This window comes from Sarcophilus harrisii, chromosome 2, assembly GCF_902635505.1.
Source record: "Sarcophilus harrisii chromosome 2, mSarHar1.11, whole genome shotgun sequence".
Taxonomy (NCBI): domain Eukaryota; kingdom Metazoa; phylum Chordata; class Mammalia; order Dasyuromorphia; family Dasyuridae; genus Sarcophilus; species Sarcophilus harrisii.
The window spans coordinates 469,253,395-469,279,782 of record NC_045427.1 but is presented as its reverse complement, the minus strand read 5'-3'; the positions used below and the strand labels follow the sequence as shown (position 1 = coordinate 469,279,782).

The window sequence follows — 26,388 nt, the reverse complement described above, 5'->3', positions numbered from 1 at the left end:
CTATGTAAATACTCTTAAACATCAGTTTCATATTTGTGGGGTTTTTTTAGATCTTTTAATAAATGTTTATAGAGTTAAGTGTATGCTAATGAAAATGTCAATTGACTGAAATTTGATAAATGACTGAAAGGTTTATGTGAATTGCAGTAGAATGAAAAAAGTACATAGCACTCTTTAATCATACATGCAGAATTATTTTACTGACTTGAAAATAAAAAACACCCATTAACAGACAAAATATTAAGATTTTAAGATTTTATCCTTGCTAAATTCTGATAAGATGGGGACAGTTATATTTAAAGCTATATAAGGAACATCTGAATGTGATCTTTTTCTCATTCCCTCTCTAATTTCATATATATGCATAATTATATAAAATAATTTTGCACATACATGAATACATATTAAAGAGAGAAAGAGAATGAATATGAATGAAAACCTGTCCACAAGGAGCATACATTCCATTGGAAGAAGAGGGAATATTAATGAGAGATGAAAAGTAAATGGGGGAAGATAGAAAAGTAGTTTAGAGCGTTTGAGGTTGAGCTAAGTTAGACATGTGCATGTATGACTTGAATATTAACTTAAAAGATTCTGGGGAGGAATTCACCAATTGGAGGAGAAGGCTGTTAGGGGTAAAGGTTTATCTTTATCTACACACACATACATGGATACCCATGTGTGGATATTTATAATTTTACCTTAATGTTCTTAATATTTACATTTTAATTAATTAATAGTGCTTAATATTCTTGATTATCAAAAGATGTCTCAAATCTTCGTTTACAATTCAGGCATATACCATCTGAAAAAAATTGTCAAAGTTCTTATTTTTTGATATTTATTCTTCCTTGTCAATAAAAGGCAATAGACTTGACTTTTGTTTAGTTACATAATACCGAATCCCTGATGGAGATCATTCAGTTGTGAAAGCATTTTAACTTGTTTTGAATGTCTAAAATATTTTATATTTGGATTATGTGTTGCAAAATTTACATTGTGTGTGTGTGTGTGTGTGTGTGTGTGTGTGTGTGTGGTTACCCAATAATGAGACAATTGAAAACATAAGGAAATTAATTGATTTCCCTAAGGAACATCACCTCAATTTCTTTTGAACTTTAAGGTAAAAGAAATTAAAGATTTAAAAAATTGAGTTCAGGTGCTTTTATCGGTGGGTATAAATCTTTCTTAATTCAGCTTGACCTCAGTCAAACCTGGTAAGTAACATGATGTGCATAGTATTATAAATATAAAACCCTTAAGTAGGTTGTAAGAACAAAGGGTTTTTTTTTTAGTATTGTTGGAACTTTTGTTTATGGCTGGTGTTGCCACGGTGTCACTGTTGAATAATTGAATAGTAATGATTATTACTATTAAGGTCTCTTGTAAAGTTAGCCACAGTGGTCTTTATGTACACAATGTTGGCTTTTCTTTTCTCCATTGCTCCCCCCCCCCAACTTAAAAAACAAAAGCATAGAAAACAAATAATACCCTCATCATGTATCCAACTCTTGGTTTGCTGTTTCCATAATCCTTTATCATAAGAACCACTATAGTTGTTTTTACTTTTTCTTCCTCTTTAACTATGAAATGAGAAAATTGAGATGTACTTAAAGGGGATGCATGAGCATAAAAAGTGTATACTATATAAGGTATACTGTGTAAGCCTGTTAGATGAATAACAGTACTCTATAAAAATTTAGGTAGTAAAATTGAGATTGATTGAGATCATAGTGAAATGCAGCCATGTGGAATAAATATTTTCTGATCCAATGTTCTTTTAGAGTTGAGTGGTATATGCAAATGTAATAAATTATTAATTTTATTTGTAGGGGGAAAAGATCATTAATTAACTCTATTAATTTAGAATCTAAAGCAATTTTGCAATGGCATATTTCCCTTATTTTAAAAAAGGGCACACTGTATGTCCTTTGACAATGTTTAGAGTCTCACTCATGAATAAGAGAAATTGATTCAAAAGTTAACTTTTTCCAAATGGTGCCTCAATAAAATGAAGAATTATTTTTATGAGGCTGAGTACAGTACATTAAAGTACTTTACATTTTAATGTTATTATTGAAGTTACATATGGTGTGCAAAGGAGATATCACTTAATGTGAATGAGAGCAATAGATGAATAAGTTATTACATGCTTCTCCTATGAAAGATTTAGAGAAATTATGAGTGAGAATTACTCAGGGTGAAGAGCCAAAACTTAGGGGAAATGGGGAAGGCCTGGAATTTGCATGGATGGAAAGAATCCTCATAATCCATTAAATCGTTAATCATTCAAAATAATTATAATGGAAATCTATAGAAATAGTATAATTGTTATCTTATTAGTTTAATAAGTATTTCTTATTGGTTTAGTAGTCAAAAGTAATAATTACATTTATTTCAAAATATTATTTTTCCCCCTTCTGAATAAGTGAGATTATATTGTTGTAGATTTCTAACTCAAGTGGAAGGAACAGGAAAAAATAATGCTTACCTTGTGAAAACATAGACCTGATAATACTGTCACTACAACCATAGCTAACATTTATGCAGTGATTTAAAAACAAACCTGGGAGGTAGGAGTTACTGCTATTCCCACTTTGCAAATGATAAAACTGAGGCAGACAAGCCAAGTGATTCACTCAGGGTCACATAACTAAGAAGTATTTGAAGATAGATTTGAACTCAGATTTTCCTGACTTTAGGTTCAGAAAACTATTTCAGCATCTATATAGCTGGTTTGTAGCTATACTAGAATATATCTTTCTATCCCATTTTCATTTCTGATGATCTCTGTATTTTCCATATTTACCTGTTGCAGATGTTGAAGCACTTTACTAAGGGCTATGTATTGAAAGAGGAAAAGTTTCAGAAAGGGTAGAGGAAATGGCAGCACTGTATGTGATATATCTTATATATTACAAAGGACTTTTCTATGAGTTACAGTTATTCTTCCCTAAATCCATATTACATACTAAATACATTTTAGATACATTCTAGATACAAAATGAATTGTTTATATTTGTTATCAGTGGAAAGAGCACTAGTTTTGGAATCAGACGACTGATAATACCTATGTGAGCTTCAGTTTCCTCACTTGTGAAATGATTTTTGTGACATTCCTTCTAGCTTTACATGCACACAATATACACACAGAGTATGTGCATGTACATAAATATTACTTTAGATGATAAACTTCCAAAAATTATATTTTATAAAATTTTTAGTAAAGTATGTTACATCATTAAATTGTTGTTGGCAAGTGGTTCTTGCACATTCTATAGAGTCTACCATGCTATTTTTTTCCCCTGGGAACTATAGATGTGAGCTAGTTGTATTTAAAATTGGCTAAAGACTAATTCTAAAGATGAGTTCCATGGTTCCATGTCAACTCATGGAAGTTGTATGGAACTTTAGTCAAGTGCTTAAGAGACCTTTGCTTGCCCTATGCTGTTTATCATTTTTGTGTGTGACTTAAGTGAAAGCATAAATGCAAAACTTATGAAACTTGCAGGTAACACCTTGTTGCCAGGATAGTAAACATGCAAGATTGCAGAGTCAGGATCAACAATAGATCTTGACTGGTTATAGAAAGTTGGGTCAGATCTTTTAAGATATAATTTAAAATGTATGATGTTTCAATTCAAAGATTATTTTCATGAGTACAAGATGGGAAGACATAGCTGGATAGTAGTCTCTTTGAAAAAAGAGCTAGGGATTTTGGCAGACTCCAAGTTCCACATAAACCAACAGTGTGATATATATATATATATATATATATATATATTATAATAACTAACATAACCTTCAACTAGATTTAGAAAGGTGTAATTTCTAGCAGGTAAAAAGAATTGCCATACTCCACTTGGTCACATCTTATCTGGAGTCATGTTTAATTCTAGATACTGCATTTTTTTTGGGAAAAACAAAACATTGATAGGCTGCATAGTGTCCAAAAATTGTCAATCAGAACGATGAAAGTCATTAATATTATGCAGTAGCAAGTTTGGTTAAAGCAATTGCAGTGTTTACCCTGGAAAGAAGATAATTTAGAAGGACAGGACATGGTTGCCATCTTTTAGTATTTCACGGCTATTATTTAAGAGTTAAGATTTGTTCTGTCTAATTCTAGAGGTTAAGTGACTTAGCCCAGGATGACACAGTTAATAAGTGTCTAAGGCTACATTTGAACTCAGGTCTGAATATCAAACTGTAATGGTAAGGATCTTGTGAATTGCACAATATTATGACATTTATACTATTAGTACTGTTGCAGTAGTAGTGTGAGTATACATTGTGTGTGTGTGTGTGTGTGCATACAGGATCCCCCCAAAGTCTCAGTGCAATATTAAGCTATTAAGGTTATTAGAGCTTAAAACTGCATTAAGATTTTTTTGATTACTCTAGAAACTGAATGGAAAAGTATATGAGAACATATGAAATTGCACCTAAAATTTTGTCATTAACTGATGACTATAAAACTAAAAAGCTAAATGTATTGTATTTAAATGAATGTACATAATCTGATCTTAGGTACTTTGACTTAAGTGTCTAAATTATTTAATGTTATATAAAATTTATGTCCATAAATAATAATAAATATAATTTTTGTACATAAAATATGTTTGTAATTCATGCTGTTGTGCTTTGGGAGCCCTTATTGGACTCAGGGATTGATTATATGTAACTTGTATTCATTAGTTTATAGAATCATCTATACCAGTTTCATAATTTAAGTGACATTTAGATATTCCTAATAATTACATATTTGGTATACTATCAAAAAATTTCAGTGATGTTTCCCCCCCTTGATTTGTAGCAAAATATACATCTCATTTTCTAATAACATAACTTGATAAGAAAAAGAAAGACTTTTTTGAGATATTTATACATTAATATGTACATACATATTTACATGTATCTGTATATTCTATGTATGTATACATTTACATAAACATGCATATATGCACACATAACATCTCATCTCCTCTGGAAGAAAATGTGAGTATATGTAATTTCTAAGTATGATTGAATTAATATGAAATTCCTGAGGCAAAGTATTTGAGAGCACTTCTGGCCCTAGTAAAAATAGTTTACGTATGTTAAGAATAAGGGTTATGAATACTAAAATTCTTTTTGAAGATAACTATACTTTTAGAGTTGTACTGAGGAATATGGTTTAGATGGGAAAACTTTAACTTAATGTAACATGAAGTACAAGTTATTAATTGCACTAAAGATAACATACTAATTAAAAGGTTCATGCACAGTTGTCAGAGGTTAATGGTGCACATAGACAGACTTGGAATAGAAACTAATTATATTAGGTCCTCTGAAAGGAGTATTTTTGCAGTTTAATATATGACACCTTATTATAGTTCTGATTTTTCTTAGCTTGGGAAAAAATCCTTTGTTATGTTCTACTTTGTAACGAAACTGCTAAGATAAGGGTACTCAAGCCAATCATTAGACTATATAAATAGCTTCACTTTCAACATCTGCTGGAAATATAGTTGTAGAGGTTGTGTCAAAACAAACACTTATTCATATTTATAGTTTGAGAGGGATAAACACTAAACAGAAGTTCCTTAAAGTGAATCACCAAAGACTGAGCACCCAGAAATTCTGAAAATAATATTCTTATTTCTAATCATGAGCAAGTACTTTTTTAAAATTGGTGTTTGAAAATATGTTCTTGTATTAGAGATTTATAGTCATGCGTTTCTTTGACAATTGTATTGTGGACCTTAAAAAACTCTTTTACATTTTTGTCTAACATATTTTAGTTTAATGGTGCCTCAAAAAAACTTTAAAATTAGTTTCCTTGATAAATCAGAAAGGAAATTTTTAAATCTAAAAATTAAAGGAATTTTGTGAACACAGTTATATTCATAAATGCATTATTTTTAAGATGTTGAGCAATTGGGAACAATGAATATATTCACATGCTTTATAGTTTAATGGGGGACTTAATTTAATAAATACAATTAATTTTCAATATAAAGTTGACCTTCCTCTGCTCCCTAGTACATTGATATTAAATGATGTATTCAGGGATGCAAAATAATACTAGCTTAATTAAAGTATAATTGAGTAGGCAAACATACACTGTAAAAATTTATATATTCAGCTTGAATCTCCTTCTGATCTCTAGTCCCATAGTACCAACTTCCTTTTGGACATTATTTACTGGATGTGTCCCATAGATATCTCAAACTTATCATGTTCAAAACAGAATTTAATCTTTTACTTTAAACCCACCCATCCTTCTCAACTTTCTTGTTATTGTTGAGATCACCACTTTCCTTCCATTCAAGCTTTCAACCTTGCTTTTATCTTCAATTCTCACTTTCAGCCATCCCATATATCCAAAATGTTGTCAAATCTTGCTTTTTCCCTCTAACTTTCCCATCTCTTATATGAGTCCCTTTCCTTCTCACTCCCATAGGCCACCCTTTAGTATAGGATGCCATTATGCTTCACCTGAACTATTGCAATATCCTTTCAATTAGACTCCCTGCTCATAAGACTTTCCCACTCTAATCCAATCTATGTCGAGTCTATTAGGCTTCTGACTATGCATACCTCTTCCTTCCCCCCACCCTCATTTGATAAACTTCACTGGCCCTTCTAATCTCCAAGACTCAATTATAAAGTTCTCTTCTTGATCTTTAAAATTCTTCATGCCCTGGTACCTTCTTACCTTTTCATTTTTACATTCTACTTTCTTGTATGCATTTTGTGATTCAGCTATACTTTTTTTTTCTTCCCATGTGATGCTTCATCTCTTTATTGTATCTTTTTATTAGATGTTCTTTATTTTTGGAATGCTTTCTTTCTTTACCTTACTTTAATTTCTTGATCTCATCTCAAATAACCATTTTCTCAAAGAGGCCCTTCTGAGTCTCTCTTGCTGTTATTGCCTTCCCTCTGAAATTTTACCTTCCATAGATTCTGCATCTATCTTGAAGGCACATATTTATTTGCATTCTGTCTTCTTTGTTAAATGGGGTAGCCCTTGAGAGCAGAGGCAGTGTTTTTGTCTTTCTTTGTATTCTTAGTGCTTAGTATGATCTTAATATGCACCAAGACTGACTTACTAATTATTTCAAAATACATTGTGCATGAGCTCATGACTTCATAATCTGATAGGATGGAAACTCCCTCCTTTTCATTCCTTGTGGCTCTTGATTATATCTTTTCCATACATTTCTATAAACTTCCCATTCATCATGCTAAAAGCATGGTTCTTTAAATATCTTGGACTTGGGTTGTCCTTCTTTGTCTCCTATTCTTGCATAATATCTGACTTGACATCTTTCCCACTCATATACAGACTCTATAATGTCTTTTATACCTTTTCTTATGCATAGGTCATTGTTAGTGATATGGGTAAATCTACTTAGGTCCGTTATGGGGATTTCCATTACCCTTTAAATATTTGTAATTTTAATTATTCTGAGGTTATATGGTTCCATGTTCCACAATCCTTTACCCTCAGTGGGAGAATATTCTTGAAGTGAGAAACAGAATGACTAGTTTGAAATCTCTGAACATTTTGTAATTTCTTGAAAGCCCAAACACTGCTTAATTTAACTCATGGTCCATCTGCAGCAACTTTCCTGAATATAGATGTAAATATACATACACATTGGCATACAAACATGGGTGTGTATGTATATTTGTGTCTATACATTCAGGTATGGAGATATACAATATACATATATGTGTACATATTCATTATTCTCATACATATATGTAATGTTTTGCTATCCTTGTCCCCATTACTTGAAGACTAGGTATGCTGGAAATCTAACTCCCAGAGTTAGAGCCTCACCCAGAGTTCTCTTGTATCTTAGAGGGGAATCTAGAGTCTCTAGACCAGGGGTCTTCAAACTTTTAAAATAGGGGGCTAATTCATTGTCCCTCAGACTGTTGGCGGGCCGGACTATAGTAAAAACAAAAACTTTGTTTTGTGGGCCTTTAAATAAAGAAACTTCATAGTCCTGGGTGAGGGGATAATTGTCCTCAGGTGCCACATCTGGCCTGCGGGCCATAGTTGGGGGACCCCTGCTCTAGACTCTGCAGATGACTCCATAATAGTGACTCACCAGTGGTGTTCCTAAAGTGTTCAGATAAGTCTTCTGCACTTCAGTTCCCATTTAGCTATTAGCCTTTACAAAGGTAAAGACTTTACTTCAAAAAGTATAATAAAAAATATTACTATTAAAAGAACTTACTTCCCCAACACATGGGATGCTTAATCCTCCCATGTATCTCAATCTCTATGGAGGCAAACAGTTTAAACTCCATTCCTCTAGAGCACATTTTCAGTTTCGACTTCAAAAACCCCTTTTGATTCCAAGGTTCAGGTATCTTGGTTTCTTGGGGCTTCTTGCCAGGTAGGTAGACTGGCTGCAACTTCTCACCTGCAATCCTGGCTCCAAGGTTTCTCTTGGCTCCAAAATCCAACTTAGTAACAGCCACCTAAAGCTGAAGATTTCTCAGCACTGGGGTAAAAGAAAGAGCAGAGAAAGGAAGTCCTTCTCCTCTCAGCAGTTGAGTTCATGTGCCTGAGATCTTTACTCTCTAAATCTTTTGGGAAAAAAGTAATTGGTAGAAGGAGCATGAACCAGAAAGACTACAGAAAGAGAAGACTGTCAATATCATCAGTTTTAAAGAATCAGCCTGTTCCAGTTACACAATCAGAGGGTATACCCACCCACATGGTGGAGAAGAAGGATGCACCTCCATCTTAGAAGATCTGGGCAAGCCTTGTTAGGGGTACCTTCATGTTGAGCAAATTAGGCCTGTTTCAAAGACCCTATTACCTAAATACACATATATGTGTAGTATTTGTATATGTGTATATATATTTCCACATATCTGCACATACAAACATGGCATATAGCATACAAAAAGAGGAAACGGCACAGTTTGAAGTTAACACTGGTTTGAAGTTAAATATCTAAGCTCAAATCTCGTCCTTTCATTTACTATTTGTTTGGTCAATTATTTAACCTCTGTAAATCTTTATTTTCCTCATCTATAAAATAAAGGAATTGAATTAATAGATATATGAACCTTTGTGTATTTTCACCAGACTTGTGATTTCATTGGTACAATGGAAAGAACAGTAGCCCTATAGACAGAGAATGTGGGTTCAGATCTGGTTTCTGATGCTGAATCTGAAAGATTAAAGTATTTGTTCAAGGTCACACATAATTTTTAACATCTTGGGGTCTTAGTTTTCATAAAATGAGAGGGGTCAGACTAGATGAAATCTCAGGTCCCTTCTAGCTTTGACATATGATCTTTTAATGATTTTTACCAATATAAGTTGTCATGCAGTCTCCAATTTACAGTTTTAAAGAATTACCTGAAATAATGAAGCAATGTAAGATCATGTCAGTATGGGGAAGAAGAGAGACTTACTTAGTGGCATGTGGCTAGCTTTGGAATAAGGAAGCGATGGTTTTCAAATTTTAATTAATATAATTACTGTGTGACCATAGGTAAGTCACACTTTGCAGAGATCTTTAAATCATAAACAAGTAGCATATCTGCATCAGTTGTAGGAATTTCTACATTAAAGCATTCCACACATCATTGCAATCATAGACAGGCTCTCATGGACAAATCATAGAACCAGAAATGCTGGTAATATATTTAATATATTATTAAAACATGTAGATTTTATCATTTAAGATGGTTAATCACATTTTGGATTTTTTTTCACTTATGAAGCAGAAGGCAAGTTACTATAGATAAATTCATTTTAATCATGCTTTTATTCAACATAAATTTTTGTTGATAACCTACATCAAAGGTTTGATACAAACAGTACTACTTTATAAATAGAAGTTCCATATTGATCTTCTTTGCCTCACTAGAAGGTTCCCTAGGAGCCCTATTATTTGGGATCTTGTCCCTGCCTCTTTCTGTGAGGAGATCTCTACCATTAATTACCAAATGGTTTCATTAAAGAGCCAGAAACTACATTCTTTTGTATAGCTGTAATTTAGATTTGACAACTGGGATTTCACTCGAGGGCACAGAAATTAGTGATACTTTTCCAGCAATATCTCTCTCTCTCTCTCTCTCTCTCTCTCTCCACTATTTCCCATCTTCTCTGATGAGTTTCTAACCAGGATAAGTACTAGAATTCTAAGTTGCATTTTAAATGTCCTATTAGTAATAGCTACTAAACTAAATTGTTTTGTATGTTTTTTGGAAACTCTATCAACTATTCATATGTGAGTGTTGAGAGAAACCTCATATTAGATCAAGTATTGGCTATTTTTTTCTAGTAGTGAGGCTTATTGAATATTGGGATTTTAGACTGAGATGGACATATTGATAATTATAAATATTGAAATTTTCCTATTAACCTTTTTTTCTTGAAGTAGCATTACATGACCACTTGAATTGTGCTTTTCAAACTTTTGTACAATTCAGAATAAACTTGTTAGATCATTCATATAGAACAGATTAGTCATTATTATAAAAAAAACTGAGGTGTTTTATTCTGTAACAATTCTTTTTGCTTATATAACATCAATTCTTTTTTTGATTCAGGTCTATTTCCAGAAATTTTGACATTTCTACATATGAAGAAATAAACATTTGGTTAATCTTTTTTTTTATTATGTTTATTCTGAACTTCAACACCAAACAAAGTAACATTTCATTATATGTAGCAGGACACAAAATGGTACCATGTATAAAACTGAGCATTTCACACTGCTTTATATTTTTTAAAATAAATGATAAATTCCACACACTACTTTCAAAACTGTCCTACTTGTCTATGCTTCTTTCTGAACTTTTAAAAAATTCTCTTCTATATATTTTTAGAATGCTTCAATGCCTCTCCCTCCTTTTTATTATAGCTTCTTATTTACAAGATACATGCATGGGTAATTTTTCAGCATTGACAATTGCTAAACCTTTTGTTCCAACTTTTCCCCTCCTTCCCCCGACCCCCTCCCCCAGATGGCAGGTTGACCAATACATATTAAATATGTTAAAGTATATGTTAAATACAATATATGTATACATGTCCAAACCGTTATTTTGCCATACAAAAAGAATCGGACTTTGAAATAGTGTACAATTAGCCTGTGAAGGAAATCAAAAATGCAGGTGGGCAAAAATAGAGGGATTGGGAATTCTATGTTGTGGTTCATAGTCATCTCCCAGAGTTCTTTCGCTGAGTGTAGCTGGTTCAGTTCATTACTGCTCTATTGTAACTGATTTGGTTCATCTTATTGTTGAAGATGGCCACGCCCATCAGAGTGGATCATCATATAGTATTGTTGTTGAAGTACATAATGATCTTCTGGTCCTGCTCATTTCACTCAGCATCAATTCATGTAAGTCTTTCCAGGCCTTTCTGAAATCATCCTGCTGGTCATTTCTTTTTTTTTTTTTTCTATTTATATTGTCATCATTTATTCACACATAGCCTGATTTTGTTTAATACTTGATAAGCCTCAAGTTGAATTAACTTTTAAAAAAATAATTATAACTTTTTATTGACAGAACCCATGCCTGGGTAATTTTTTACATTATCCCTTGCAGTCACTTCTGTTCCGACTTTTACCCTCCCTCTTTCCATCCCCTCCCCAAGATGGCAAGCAGTCCTATTCATGTTAAATAGGTCACTGTATATCCTAGATACAATATATGTGTGCAGAACTGAACAGTTCTCTTGTTGCACAGGAAGAATTGGATTCAGAAGGTAAAAATAACCTGGGAAGGAAAACAAAAATGCAAACGGTTTACATTCATTTCCCAATGTTCTTTCTTTGGGTGGAGCTGCTTCTGTCCATCATTGATTAGTTGAAACTGAGTTAGATCTCTTTGTCAAAGAAATCCACTTCCATCAGAATACATCCTCATACAGTATCGTTGTTGAAGTATATAATGATCTCCTGGTTCTGCTCATTTCATTTAGCATCAGTTCATGTAAGTCTCTCCAAGCCTCTCTGTATTCATCCTGCTGGTCATTTCTTACAGAACAATAATATTCCATAACATTCATATACCACAATTTACCCAACCATTCTCCAATTGATGGACATCCATTCATTTTCCAGTTTTTGACTACTTACAAACAAGGCTGCCACAACCATTTTTTCACATACAGTTCCCTTTCCCTTCTTTAAAATCTCTTTGCCTCCCCCCTTTTTTTGCATTACTGTTATCAATCCTTTCTCCCCAATGTATGTCTTTTTCTATTCCTGAATAAAGTCTGTTACCTTCCTGTCAGTAGAGGGCTAACAGACCTCATTTCTGCTTCTTGGGGGTTGGAGCTCTTCATTGCTTTGATGAGAGTTCTTCAGACTTTCAAAGTTGTTTTTTTCCTGGTTCTGTACACTTTCCTTTACACATCAGCTCATACTTCCCAAGGTTTTGAAAATAATCTTTCATAATTTTTGGTAGTGAAATAATATTCCATAACATTTATGTGCCACAGTTGTTATCCATTTCCCAGTTATAAATTACCCACTCATGAAAGTTTTTTTTTTTAACTACTTTGACTGCTGGAAAAATAAAGAGAATCTATACGAAATTATTATATGCCATAATATATAATTATTATATATGCACATACATATTTATATCTATCAGCCTATCTATCAATCAATCTATCATTCTTGCTTCTGTCACTTCTTTTCCTTTACTTTTTTGGGAACTTTGTCTCAAATTAACTTATCTTATTCTTGCTCTTTAATGCTTCTATACGAATTTTTTTCCCCCTGAGCATCCCTTTGATTGTTTATTGCTTATTTATAACTTTGTAATAGTTTTCAATTGTTCATAATGCCATTACAATTGATTAGTAGTTTCCATTCAACAGTATCTACCCATTAAACATTATAGAATCATAGATCTAGAACTAAAACTAAAAGGGAATTCATAAGCCATTTAGCCTAACCTCCTTATATCTTTTCTTTGCTTCTTATTCAGTATGAATAGCTAACAGATATTTACTAAAGCAAATTTATTTAAGACTACTTTAAAAAGTTAGCTTCTGTAAGAATTTGTAGCTAAATAGAATTATGCAGACATCAATTCATTTTTGTATGAATCTGTACATTTATATGAATGATTTTTTTTCTTCACTTTAAAGTGTGATCTCTAAGGGAAACTACCATGTTTTTTCTTTACCACACCAATCTTGGTGTCATGTGTTATCTTCAGGCTGAATTTTGTTTATATGAGTTTTGCTTAACCTTGATTTATCATCAAGTATAAAGTACCTTCTTTCTTATAGAAGAGGGAACATGAAAATTATGATTATATTGGAGAACAAATACATGAATATACTTACTTGACCGTAAAAACAACTTAATTAAGCTGATTCTGGCATGTAAAGTAATGACACAGTTTATTGTTTGGGATTGCTTGGTATAATATTGCACCCTGCAAACCTGTCATTTTTATGTTAAACTACCATGAGTAAATATTTAATTGGTAGGACGTTTTTAAAAAAAGCAATTTTTTTTCATCTCCTCTCTCCTAACCTCCCCTATTTCCACTTCTCTCCCTTCTTCTTTGCCCCCTTTTCTACTCCCTCCCTCTCTTTCTTCCTCTCTTTCTCCCTCTCCTTCCTTCCTTCCTTCCTTCCTTCCTTCTTTTTTTTTCCTTTTCCTTTCTTTTCTTCTTCCTTCAATTCATTCCTTGTGTTTTGGAGGTATTAAGAGTTTGGAGAAACTACTAATGTGACTCAAAAATTTCAACTGCTAAATCTCATTAATATTAGCTTATTATCCTCAATTTCATTTGCACCTTTGTAATGTAATAAAATATTCAGGGTATATTTTGGTTCTTCATTTTTATCAACTATTTTAAAAATCTCTCATTTTTTAAACAATGGAGTATTCTATGGTAAAGAGTTGATTTTCTTTAGAAATCTGTAGGATGACTTATCATAATGTATCCTGAATGTACTGCCTTAAAACTTAATTTAAAATAAATTATGTCCAGTTAAGAAAAATAATAATGAGCATGAAATTTTACATTTATTATTGTATCTTTTTATTTTAAAACCAACTAATATTCTATATTCACAATGTGCCTTATCTGATAATGTTTTAAAATTAGAAGAAGTTTTGAGTTACTATGATGGAAAGTTAAATTAAAGTTCTTTGTAAAGATATTATAGAAATATTAAGCAGGTCTTCCAAGAAGCATTGTGAGAAAATAATTTGAAGATAGATTTTCTTCATTTCTAATTTGGTTGAAAGCTATTTTCAGGGGGACTTTCTGTGACCATTCATTTTGCTACAAAGTAATTCATTCACTTGATCAAACTTCAATACTAAAGATTTCCTTAGAAACTTTACTTTTTTCATTAGACACAGCAGTTTGATCAATGATAGTTTTAATTCTTCAATAAAGTGATTTTTTTAAAAATCCATGTTTTTCTTGAGAATAGAAACTTACTTTTTCATTGTGTGAACATTGCTTCCTTTTCTTGAAAATCAGTCTTTGCATGTTTAATTTTAATTGAATCTGGTATTGTATATATAAGTGAAAGTTTGCTTCCTGGCAGCATATATGAGGAAAAGAAGGAATTGAAAGTGGGTCATAGCAAGTGACAGTTTTGATCTGCAGGATATGGCTTCCAGAAATGCTAATGGTCTTTGGAGGGGAAAAGAAGCAGGACTTTTTAAACACCAGTCATTGACTAGGCAGTGAAATCCTTTTATGTTCCCATTCCCTAATGTTTCTGTAATTGAATTCTAGTTGAAATCTAGTTCTTTAATGACTTGACTCAGAGTTGAAAGGGATCTTTAGAGGATATCTCACAGTTACTTGTCCACACGATTTTCAAACAAAAAACTGTCTATCCTCTAAGCAACTTAAGAAAATGTTTCTTTTCTGTCCCACTTCGCTGTAGTTTTTATAATACATTGTTGACATCTAACATCTTTGTGGATTCTAATAAAAGACAAGTATTTTTTTTTTTTTTATCATGTAAGCATATAAAAAACTGATCAATTCTTCACCACCTACAGGGGCCAAACAGCAGTTTGGGAGTGTCTAGTGCTCTTTTGCCCTTCCTTCAAATGGAGTGAAAGTTTTGATGAGATTATCCAATGTATAGTTTTAGGAAAGATTGAGAGAAAAATGTCATGACCATAATGCCATAATGTGAGCTAGATCATTTGCAGATATTCCACGGAGAGTTTGCAGTCAAAGAAGATAAGATGATTGTGAATTGTACACTTCTCTGGGAAAAAAAAAGGAAGATAGAATGAGAAGATTTAATGCAGTGGAAGAACCAGTGACCATTTTGGGAAGAGCTTTGTCATACCCATCCAGAGGAAAGACGATCAGTCACCACAGATCCCTTGAAAATACTGCAGCTGTACCCAGTTTGAGAAATAGTACTTAATTATAATACCCTAAGGACAACCTTTAGGAAACTTTCTTTTGAAGCTGATTGAAATTATAGCTTTGCTAAAAAATAGTTGTCAATGTCATATATATGTAGTTATGTGCACAAGAGAGAGCATAAATTTTGTGCTGATATCCATATAAAGTTTATTCATTCTTCCACATCTCTGGTCCAGCTAGATTGCTGTCCTCCCCAAGCACTTTAAGGTATGAATGGATTTAGGATGTTTGCATGGAAAAACAACTTTGAGTGAGATATCAGAGCATAGCCTTAGTTCATATGACCTCCACAAGTCCATAATTCTTTAAACAAGTATTTATTTAGTACTTATTATGTGCCAGGCACTAACCTAAGCACTTTACAAATATTATGTCATTCAGTCTTCACAATAGGAGTTAAGTACTATTATCTCCATTTCACAGATGAGAAAACTGAGGCAGACAGAAATCAAGTAATTTGTCCAGGGTCACATGGCTATTGAGATTTGAATTTTTCTTCCTGTCTTGAAGTTCAGAGTTCTTCCCCTTGTGCTACCTACTTCCCAAAGTATTTCAAAATTTTGTAATCCAAAATATTCAAGTATAAAGTTTTCCAGTTTTAGTTTAAGACAATTTTCTTTTGTTCCTTTCTTGATGGAGATGCAAAACATTCGGTCAACATCTTTAAATGAGAACACTTCAAATATATGGTCAGGAACAGAAATTAACTCCATTCCTTCTAGTGACTGCAAATTTCAGTCTGATGGTTGTACCAAGACAAACAGTTACTTGGCATGTTCATCTCAAACTAATTATGTTCTACCAAATCTGTATAAGAAATGGTTCTGATATTCTTTTCTACCCCATTATTGAATTGCTAGCTAGCTAGTATTAATTTCTAAAAAAATCTGTACTTAATCTCTTGCTAAATGTTTTTAATTACAAAAGAGGAAATACTAAAAGTCATACTTTCAGATTTCAAAGGCTTCTGGGTGCTCACTGTTCTGTTAACTCATAGACCCATGAAGAAGGTATTGATCCACGGAACTCATATGTTATGAAATGGCATCCAAGTTAGGCTGTTTCCATTGATTTACCACTAGATCTAAAGCTTAGAGAATACACTTCTAGTTTAGAGTCTGACAATATGTACGTTGAAAATTTATATCCAGATAAACTTGTCTGTCAGATGGCACAAATAGACAGAATACTGGGCATCAATTGATTCATCTAGTGTCTCTTGACAAATGAATTAATTTATGGCTAGCTAATAATCAGTGAAATATTTAGTCTTTGTTTTTGACTGTTCTGAATCATCCTTCAGCCTTATGTTTTCTGCCTCAAGTAAACTTAGTACTATTCCTTAAATAATTCCTTATTATTTAGTAATCATAGATTTTTTTGTTTAGTCATTTTCTATCATATCTAACTTTATGACTCCTTTTGGAGTTCTTGGTAAAGATCCTGAAGTGGTTTGCTATTTTCTTCTCCAGGTCTTTTTACAGATGAGGAAACTGAACCAAACAGGGTTAAATGACTTATCTAGGGTGACATCGATATTAAGTGTTTGAGGCCAGATTTAACTCAAGTCTTCCTTACACTAGGCCTAACACTCTATCTATGGCATCACCCAGCTGCCCCAATTTTAGATTTACAAAGACTCAAAAAAAGATCTCTGAAGCCATTTAGGTCAGGGCTTCTTATACTTTTTCTTATGTTATCATGGTCCCCTTTGGCCTTCTAGTGAATCCTATGAAATCCTTCTCAGAATCACATTTTAGATGCACAATATAAAACACATGAAATTACAGTTATGTAGATATACAGTTGTCAGATTTGTTTTTTTATTATTTTGTGAAGTTATTGTGGTTAATTGACTCACCCAGGCTAGTAAATGTTACGTTTTTAAGGCTGGATTTGAATTCAGTCCTCTTGATTCCAGGCTCTATCCACTGTTCATTCTATTAGCATACTCCTCTCCCACTATCCCAATTTTTTTTAAGGGAAGTTCACAGACCCAAGAACCCCTAATAGACTAATTCATCCTTAAACAAGAGTCCCCTCCATATCATTTCTAATAAGTGTTCATTCATTCAGTCTTTGCTTAAAGACTTTTAGTGAGAGAGAACCTATACCCTTTGAGATTGCCCATTCCAGTTTTGGTTAGGTTTAATTTTTAGGATATTTTTCATCATGTCAATTCTAAATCTTCCTCTGCAGTTTTCATCAATTCATTCTAATTCTACTTTCTCAAACTACAGCAATACCTTTTTCACATGGCAAACTTTTAATAGATACTTCAAGGTAGCTATCATGTATCACCATTACTATCCAACTGGTCAAATTGCAGACAAAATATCTCTACTTCCTTCATTTTAGTCCCATGAAGGACTTGTAATGCTTTCCATCTTTCAGTTTACTTTCTAAAATGTAGTCTTCCTAGTTGAACACAATTTAATCTTTTTGATCATCCAAAAAAATCTTATTCACATTATATTTTTATAACATAGAATGTAGCCTTAGAAACCTGTAGAAAAAGCCCATTTCTGGACATGCTGGGAGATTTAGTTCATGGTTTCAATATATTCTTGCTATGCAGGCCTATATTGTGATTTAAAAAAAAACCTGTAACTTGATGATCCTTATGTTATCTGTACTTCATTTTAGCTATTTAAGCTTTTCCCCATATTAATTTGTAATTTGGAGTTTCTGTGGTATGATTTTGTCACCAGGATCAAACCTGTGCAGATTTGAAGAAATCAAAATAGGATTAAAAACATTATTTAGTGTTATTGTTGATTTAGAACTGGAAAGGCCCAACCCTGTCATTTTTTAAGATGAGGAAACTGAGACTTAGTGAGGTTGGTTGTACTTTGATCAAGCTTACATAGGTAGCAAATTAAAGAACTAGAACTTTAAACCAAGTTCTCTGACTCCATATTCAGTGAAATTTACATCATTCCACAATGCTTCTTGATTAGTTTAGTACTTTGTTGAGTTATGAAGCTGAGATTTCCATTTACCATGATGATGGTTAACCATTTAGATAAACCAAAGCAAATTAAACCAACCATTTTTTTTTAAACAAAGTTCAATTTTAACATGGCTATAAAGCTCTTCCTTCAGTCTATTATTGCATTGTTGTCCTCTTTCAGCACTGCTCTTCCACTAAAAAAAAAGAAAGAAAAATCCAATTATTTACATATATCTAGAATTTAATTTCTGGGCCTCTGTTTTAGCTGGGAGCAAAATGGGTAGGACTCCATCTTTGTTCCTTCTGGCTACCAACATGTTTTACAGTCCTTGCTAGTTTCTGTGATGGCTTTTGAAGGCCTCAGGTGATTTTATTCAATCACCATGTTAATTACTGACATGTAGGTTTCATTGATTGCATCCAGAACTGTGATTCCAAAAGTGAAAGGTTCTTTTTTTTTTTTTGGCATTTCCTGCACTCCATATTCTTCTTACTTATTATGTGATGGTGATTTATATTATAGTGAAAATTATTGAATTGTGGTTTAATAGAATGCATCTTTGATTAATATGTTAATATGAGCACAATTTGGAATGTATTCCATAAAGAAAAACAAAAAAGAAAGCCTTTCAAATAATTTGCAAGGACTGGGTTGTGCATGTCCTTTGTAAGTAAATCCAGTCTAGGTTTATTGGAGCAGCTGTCTGAATAACTAAGATACTCTGGTGTGGAAGCACCTAATTCCCTTCTGTTGCCTTATGCCTTTCTAATTTTTCCCTTGTGATCATAGTTATAAAAACTAATTTCCAGGGGGTCTTGTGGATCATATTAGTAGCTTTGTGTTATAATAGCAATTTTATATTGCATTCGTATTCATTTTCACTAATACAGAATAATCAAATCAGCACCTCTATTATTATACTGTTGAAATAGAAAATAATGGGAATGTAATGCAAAACTGCTAATGTGATGAAACTCTCTTATTGTGTTAGGGTAAGAATGTTCTTCTTTCTTGTTCCAGCTCACTTGAAACAGTGATTGAGTAAGGAAATGGAAAGCATTTCTACATCTGTGATAAAGCACCTTGTACATCCTTCATTTGAATACGTAATTGTCTTTTTATGGCCCAGGGGGTGTTTGCTCACACACTTGTATGCCTTCTCTCCAGCTTTTTCCTTTTACACTGGTGAGCATGGTGCTACATGGACCATTTCAATACTGTTTTTTTTTTTTTTAAATCATGAGTAACATTTGATGTCTCTCTGCCTCTAAAATAAATTGATCACATTTTCTTTTATGTTCATTTGGATCTTCTTCATTAGATATATTACATATATAGGTAATATGTGTGTGTGTATTTTGCAGCATGTGAATAGAGCTTTTAGAGTACATTGTTAGAAAGTACAACAAGCCCCCTGAAGGTTCAGATTTGACAGGGATGTTAGGAGGCAGGTCAAGTGACTGCCTAATGAAGATGAATGAAGAAAATTGCTGGTACTAGGATCACGTGATGGGCACTCAGCCCAGGTTGTTGAAAGTGTGATGGAATCTCACAGCTTCATTTATCAGTGTCATATTTGGGCTAAAAGTGAGCAGTATTGTTCTCATTTCTCCCAGATGGATAGGTCAACTTTAATATTTATTGCTCTTGTAGAACATTTGTTTGATGTATTTCCATTAGCTAGGCAATAATAGAAAAGCAGTGGAGAGAAACATAAAACAGTTCCTTTCCTATTCAGTTGAAATACAGCATATACTAATGCATAACTATGGCTAGTGGTGTCATTGATTTTTCTCCCTTCTCTTTTTTGTTTGATAGCATGGTTTTATATACATATATCTATATATATGCACACATATATGTGTGTATGCATATATATGTATAAGAATACTATGAAAATAATGAGAAAGTGACTCGTAATATAGAGTGAGCAGCTATTGGGGTAGGAGTTTTGTTACTTCATAATTTTCGTGGTTCTGTAATATAATTGGTGGATTTTTCTGCTGAGAGGTATTACCTCTTTTGTTATATATGAAAATCCTAGCATAATGCCAAATGCCAGAAATGAGAATCGAGTGGAATAGAGTAGAACATACTTAGCTTTCTATAATAAATTATTATAACTCTTATTCTTCCTCTACTATAGCTAGCTGTTTTTCATTTCTGAATATCAATGACTATTTTTGTCATCTTTGTAGATGTATTGTTATTAAAAGAGTAAATTTTCTCACACATTACAAGTTTATAAAATATAAACTTCTGAGAAATCTACTAGTTATACTACAAAGCCATATAATATTAGTAGATCTGCAGAAACACCTAATTGCTGGTTTATTAACTGATTTTCACATACTTTTCTGTAATCTGAACATAAGTATATTATTTTATACTGTAAAATAAACCTAGCTTTTTGTGAAGCAGGTGTTGTCTTAAGTGCAGAGCAAACATCCTAGCCATATGTTTCTATAATTTAAATTAATTTGGTACAGTCATACTGTTAATCTTTAGTGACTTGTTGATTGGCATTTTGCAGACATATTTCTGGAAGGCACCCAATACCATTTTCTGCAGCCTTTCTGGCAGTAGCAAAGAGCAACATTTCCACAAATTGGAATCTTGTACAGCACTGGGAAGTGAGCCAAGATTTAAATTAGACAATAACCTCTGCTCTGTATATAGCTTCTATTCTTCAGCTGTAGGCAGAGTGATTTGTTTAATACAGTCAGCCCTGTAGCATATAATAGACTGATATATGAGTCACTCCTTGGCAATGTGTGTTTCTTAAATTTATATAGATTGAACAACTGGTTGGTAATGTACTTAGTTACAGTTGTGCAAACAATAACTATTAGCAGGGCTGAAACAGGCCTGGAAAAACTGCATTTGGTTGGTATTTGTTGTTGAAGATTCAGAAGTACCGTAAGAACAATCCCTCTTTTGAGGTTAAAAGGAAGGCTATTTCATAAATTTGAGTGTGCTCCTTTAGAAAAGTGGCCATAAAAGTTTTATGCCATAGTTTGAGGCTTCTCATTTTCTCTTTGCATAAATATTGAATTTGAAAATGTAATTTTGCCTCAGAAATTAGACTTAACATCAGTTTGCATTTGTGGCAGCATAATTTACGTGGAGTTTAAAAACATTGGCAACTCTTGAACAATTATTACATTGTTATGCATGTGTCCGTATGTTCAGGTTAGACTGTGATTTGCTATGAGTGGGTTGAAAGAAATCTTTCTTATTCGACAAAGATCTTTTCTTAAGGGGAAAGCTTTGGCTCCAAGTTCAGTTCATGTTTATTTAAAAGATTAAAATCATTAGACCAAATCTCACTTTTTGTCCAAAAGAAAATTGATTTTGCTCACCATAAAAGTGGGGTCTGAAAGGGGATATTCAGGAATACGCAAATAGAGGAGAAGTAGAAATCTGTTTGAGCAGCTGAACAAAGCAATTCTGTTTTTAACCACTGAACATTTACTTAGCCATGGTGTGAAAATCTCTGAACAGAATTGTCACCTGTCTTTAGAAAAGTACTTCTTTTTTTTGTAGGCAAAGAGGATTATTTTAATCTGAAATTTTAATGTAGTTACTTCTGCCTGCTCTATTGGTAGTTTAAAATATGTTCCCTGTAAATATTGATTGATGCAAAGAGTTCTTTCATAGCAGTTTATGATATAAACTATATATGCTGCATGTGTTGGATGGAAGCCAAATAGTAGTTAGTAGCAAATGATATGCCAATCAAAAAATTATCATTGCAATTATAACTTGGTATAATGCAGTATCTTATCTGGAAGTGTCAACCTGATATAAGTTAAGTCTTTGTGTTTTTAAAGTTAATTTTATTTTTTGTTTGCCCTAAGTTAATTCTTACTCCCAAAGGTTCATTTAAATTGCATAAAGGACAAGACAATTGATGGTTTTATAAAATTAAATAATCTCAATGATATTAATGATATAGCACTTACATATTAAACTTGTTATTTTATACACACATGTAGATATATTTTGTGTGTATATGTGTATATGTATATATGTTATTAGTTGTTAGTCGGGGAAAAAGATAGAATCTGAGACATTTCAAAAATATATTTATAGTAAAATGGACTTTCCACCTTTTTTGTCTGTTTCATTGCTAATAGCATTAATATTATTTTCAAAATGTTAGCACAAACATTTTAATTGTAATCAATTGGACTCACAGTCTTCAAGCCATTATTATTATAATAGAGATATGTCATTCAAATAATATACTTCTTTTTCTCCAGTTATTTAAACTGGATTATTTCTAGTTGCATTGCCAGGAAACTTGAGAAATAAGCTTTCTGTTGTAGGTTATTAAGGTAAATATCAGCTGAATCTGAGAAGAGAATGAATATGTATGACTATTATAGCTTCAGAAATGAATGAATGATAAGTATTTATTCAGCTCTACTGGGGCAGATAGATTGCCTCCAGCAGCACTATCCCCCCTTCTGCCATCATAGCATCAGACACAAAGGTCTCTTGTGGCCTAAGGGCAACAACAGTATAGCACTAAGTAAACAGCCAGAACCTACAGGCCCTGACACAAGAAGCATGAGACAGTGCCACTTCCACTCCAGAAAAAAAGCTTCAATTTAAAAGAAAGGAAAAAATATTGAAAGAAGATGAGCAAACAACAACAACAACAAAAATAATCTGACCATAGAAAGTTATTATGGTGACAGGGAAGATCAAGACACAAATTTAGAAGAGGATAACAATGTTAAAACATCTGTGATCAAAATTCCAAAGAAAAATGTGAAGTGGTCTCAAGACTAGGAAGAAGTCATGGAAAACCTCAAAAAAGAGCTTAAAATCATATAAAAGAGTTAGAAGAAAAATTGGAAAGAGAAATAAGAGTCATACAAGAGAATTACCAAAAAAGAGTAAATTATCTTGGAAAAAGAAAACTGCTTAAAAAATAGAATTATCCAAATGGAAAAAGGAAATACAAAAATTTGTTGAATAAAAAGTTCAATTGACCAAATGGAAAAGGAAGTGCAAAATCTAACTGAGCAAAACAACTACTTAAAAGTTAGAATTGGGCAAGTAGAAGTTTTTAATTTTTTAAGAGACATCAAGAATCAATCAGCAAATTCAAAAGAATGAAAAACAATAGAAAAATGTAAAAATCTTCATTGGAAAAACAACTAACCTGAAAAATAGATACAGGAGAGAGAGTGTCAAAATCATTGGACTATTTCAAAATCATAATAAAAAAGGGGGCCTGAATGACAGCTTTCAAAAAATTATCAAGGAAAACTGTCTGGATATCCTAGAACCAGAGCGCTAAATAAGCATTAAAAGAATCCACAATTACCTCAGGAGAGAGATCCACAAATAAAATCTTCAAAGTATTGCAAGTGGTCAGAAAGAATAATTCAAATATTAGGGAGCCACAATCAGGATTACACAGGATTTAGCAATTTTAACATTAAAGAGTCAGAGGTCATAGAACATGATGTTCTGGAAGATAAAGGAGCTAGGACTTCAACTAAGAATCATCTACCCAGCAAAATTATGCATAATACTTCAAGGGGAAAATGGTCATTCAATGAAATAAAAAGATTTCCATCCGAAAACCAGAATTGAATAAAAAATTCGATTTCCAACATCAAGACTCAAGAAATGAAAAAAGGAAAGAAGTTAAAACAAAGGATTCAATGGAGCTGAATTATTTATACTCCTATATGGGAAGATGATATTTACCATTCTTAAAAATTGTGTCATTAATAGCATAACTAGAAGGAATACATATAGACAGAGAGTGTGGATATAAGGTAAATTTAAGGGAATGACATTAAAAATAATTAAGGAATAAGAAAGAGGAATAATACCCTTGGTGAAGAAGGAAAGGAGAGATAAATGGAATAAATTTTTTCACATGAAGAGGTGAAACCAATGCAAATAAAGTTAGAAGAAATCAGAAAACTTAGGAAATAATCTTTATAGCAGTATTTCTGATAAAAGTCTCATTTCTTAGATATATAGAGAATTCAGTAAATTTATAAGAATACAAGCACTTCTCAATTGATAAATTGTCAAAGGATATAAACAGGCAGTTTTCAGTTGAAGAACTCAAAGCTATCTAAAGACATAAGAAGAAGTGCTCTAAATCATTTTTGATTAGAGAAATGCAAATTAAAACAACTCTGAGGTACCATCTCACACCTATCAGATTGGCTAATATAAAAAAAGAGGAAAATGATAAATGTTGGAGAGGATGTGGGAAATTTGGAACTCTAATACACTGCTGATAGAGTTGTGAACTGATCCAAGAAATCTGGAGACCAGTTTGAAACTATGCCCAAAGGGCAATCCATTTGATGAAAGCATTCCCTTTGATTCTGCAATACCACTACTAGATCTGTATCTCATAGAAATCTTAACAAAGGAAAAAGTATCTACATATGCAAATATATTTATAGCAGCCCTTTTGACAGTGGAAAAAAATATTGGAAATTGAGGGGATACCCATCAATTGAGGAATATTTGAACAAACTGTGGTAAATGAACATAATGGAATAATATATGCAATAAAAAATAATGAAAGGCAGACTCTGGGGAAAAAAACCTGGAAAGACTTATATGAACTGATACAAAGTAAAATGAGCAGAACCAGAAAAACATTGTGTGATGATCAACTATAAATGACAACTCTTCTCAACAATACAACAATCCAAGGGAAGTACAAAAGACTATCCATAACAAAATAAAGAACTGATGGACTCTGAAAACAGATCAAAGTATACTTTTTCCCACTTACTTTATTCTTTTTCTTGGTTTTTCTTTAGATCTGTTTCTTCTTTCTTGACTTTGACTAATTTGGAAATGTTTTACTTGATAGTGCATATATCACATATCAGATTGCCTGTAGTTTTGAGAGGAATTAAAGAAGGAGAAAAATTTGAAACTCAAAATCTTATAAAAATGAATGCTAAATATTATTTTGACATATAATTGGGAAAAATAAAATTAAAAAGCATCTTAGGTCAGGTATAGAATTAGACAAAGATGTTTTCTTTGAGGACATACGTTTGGAGAATGCTTTTTTCTCATCTTTGGAAGATAGGACATAGATTGTCAGAAACGAAACAAATCAATCAGGTATCAAGAGTAGTAAATGCCAATACAGGGATCTGGGTGAATAAATCATAATTAGGTAACAGCAAGCTGGTTTTTTTGGTCATACTGAAGAATTCATGTAGATTGGGGAGAAGATTATGATGATGAAGATATGTGTAGTTTTAGCCGAAATAGGTGATGCTATTTTGAAAACTTAGCAGCATATAAAGATTGAAATCTAAAAGTAAAATAGGTGATGATGATTATATATAAAGGACCTGTGGGCACATGAAAAACTATAACGTTTTTTTAACATATCTGAGGTATTTATAAGTATTATGACATTTGCTCTTTTGTTACTGAGTGAAGAGTCATGGTAGTTGCATGTTTGTGTGAAAATTACTACTTGTATTCCAATTATTTGGAAGAATCTTTGCAAAGCAGGTGGAATTTTAGCAGTTGAAAAGTGGTGGTTTGAACAAGAAGGGAAATAAAAGTAGCAGTGTGGCATAGTGGAAAAAAAAATGCTGGATTTGGAGACATGGGATCTGAGTTTAAACACAGGGACTATTACTCATTATGTGTATGTCCTTGGGAAGTTACTTCTCTCTGCCTCAGTATTCTTGTCTGAAAAATGAGAGAACTAGAGGAACTAGATTAGAGTTTTTAGCCTGGGGTCCATGAATTTACTTTAAAAATATTTTATTACCCATTACCCATATTTTACTATAATTGATTTATTGTATAATTCTATATTTTTATACATTTAAAAACATTACTCTAACATGGGGTCCCACCGGTTTCACCAGATAGCCAAAGAAGTCCATTACAGAGAAAATCTTAACCCCTGATACTCTCTGAAATCCTTTCCCAACTCTAAATCTGTGTTTTTAGACAAGGTCTAGCTTGAGAGAATGCTGTGGAATGGTAGCAGGATGAA

General features: G+C 32.5%; 1 protein-coding gene and 1 long non-coding RNA gene across 3 annotated transcripts in view; one reads left to right on the top strand and one right to left on the bottom strand.

Annotated features, from left to right (window-relative positions):
- Positions 1-26,388, top strand: part of TOX3 (TOX high mobility group box family member 3) — a 123,475-nt gene that overhangs the window by 24,087 nt on the left and 73,000 nt on the right. The gene's annotated exons all lie outside the window — the stretch shown is intronic.
- Positions 25,150-26,388, bottom strand: part of LOC116421762 — a 39,634-nt gene continuing 38,395 nt past the window's right edge. The window contains exon 3 of the long non-coding RNA XR_004232276.1: positions 25,150-25,254. This is a non-coding gene — a long non-coding RNA (uncharacterized LOC116421762). The remainder of the gene's footprint in view (positions 25,255-26,388) is intronic.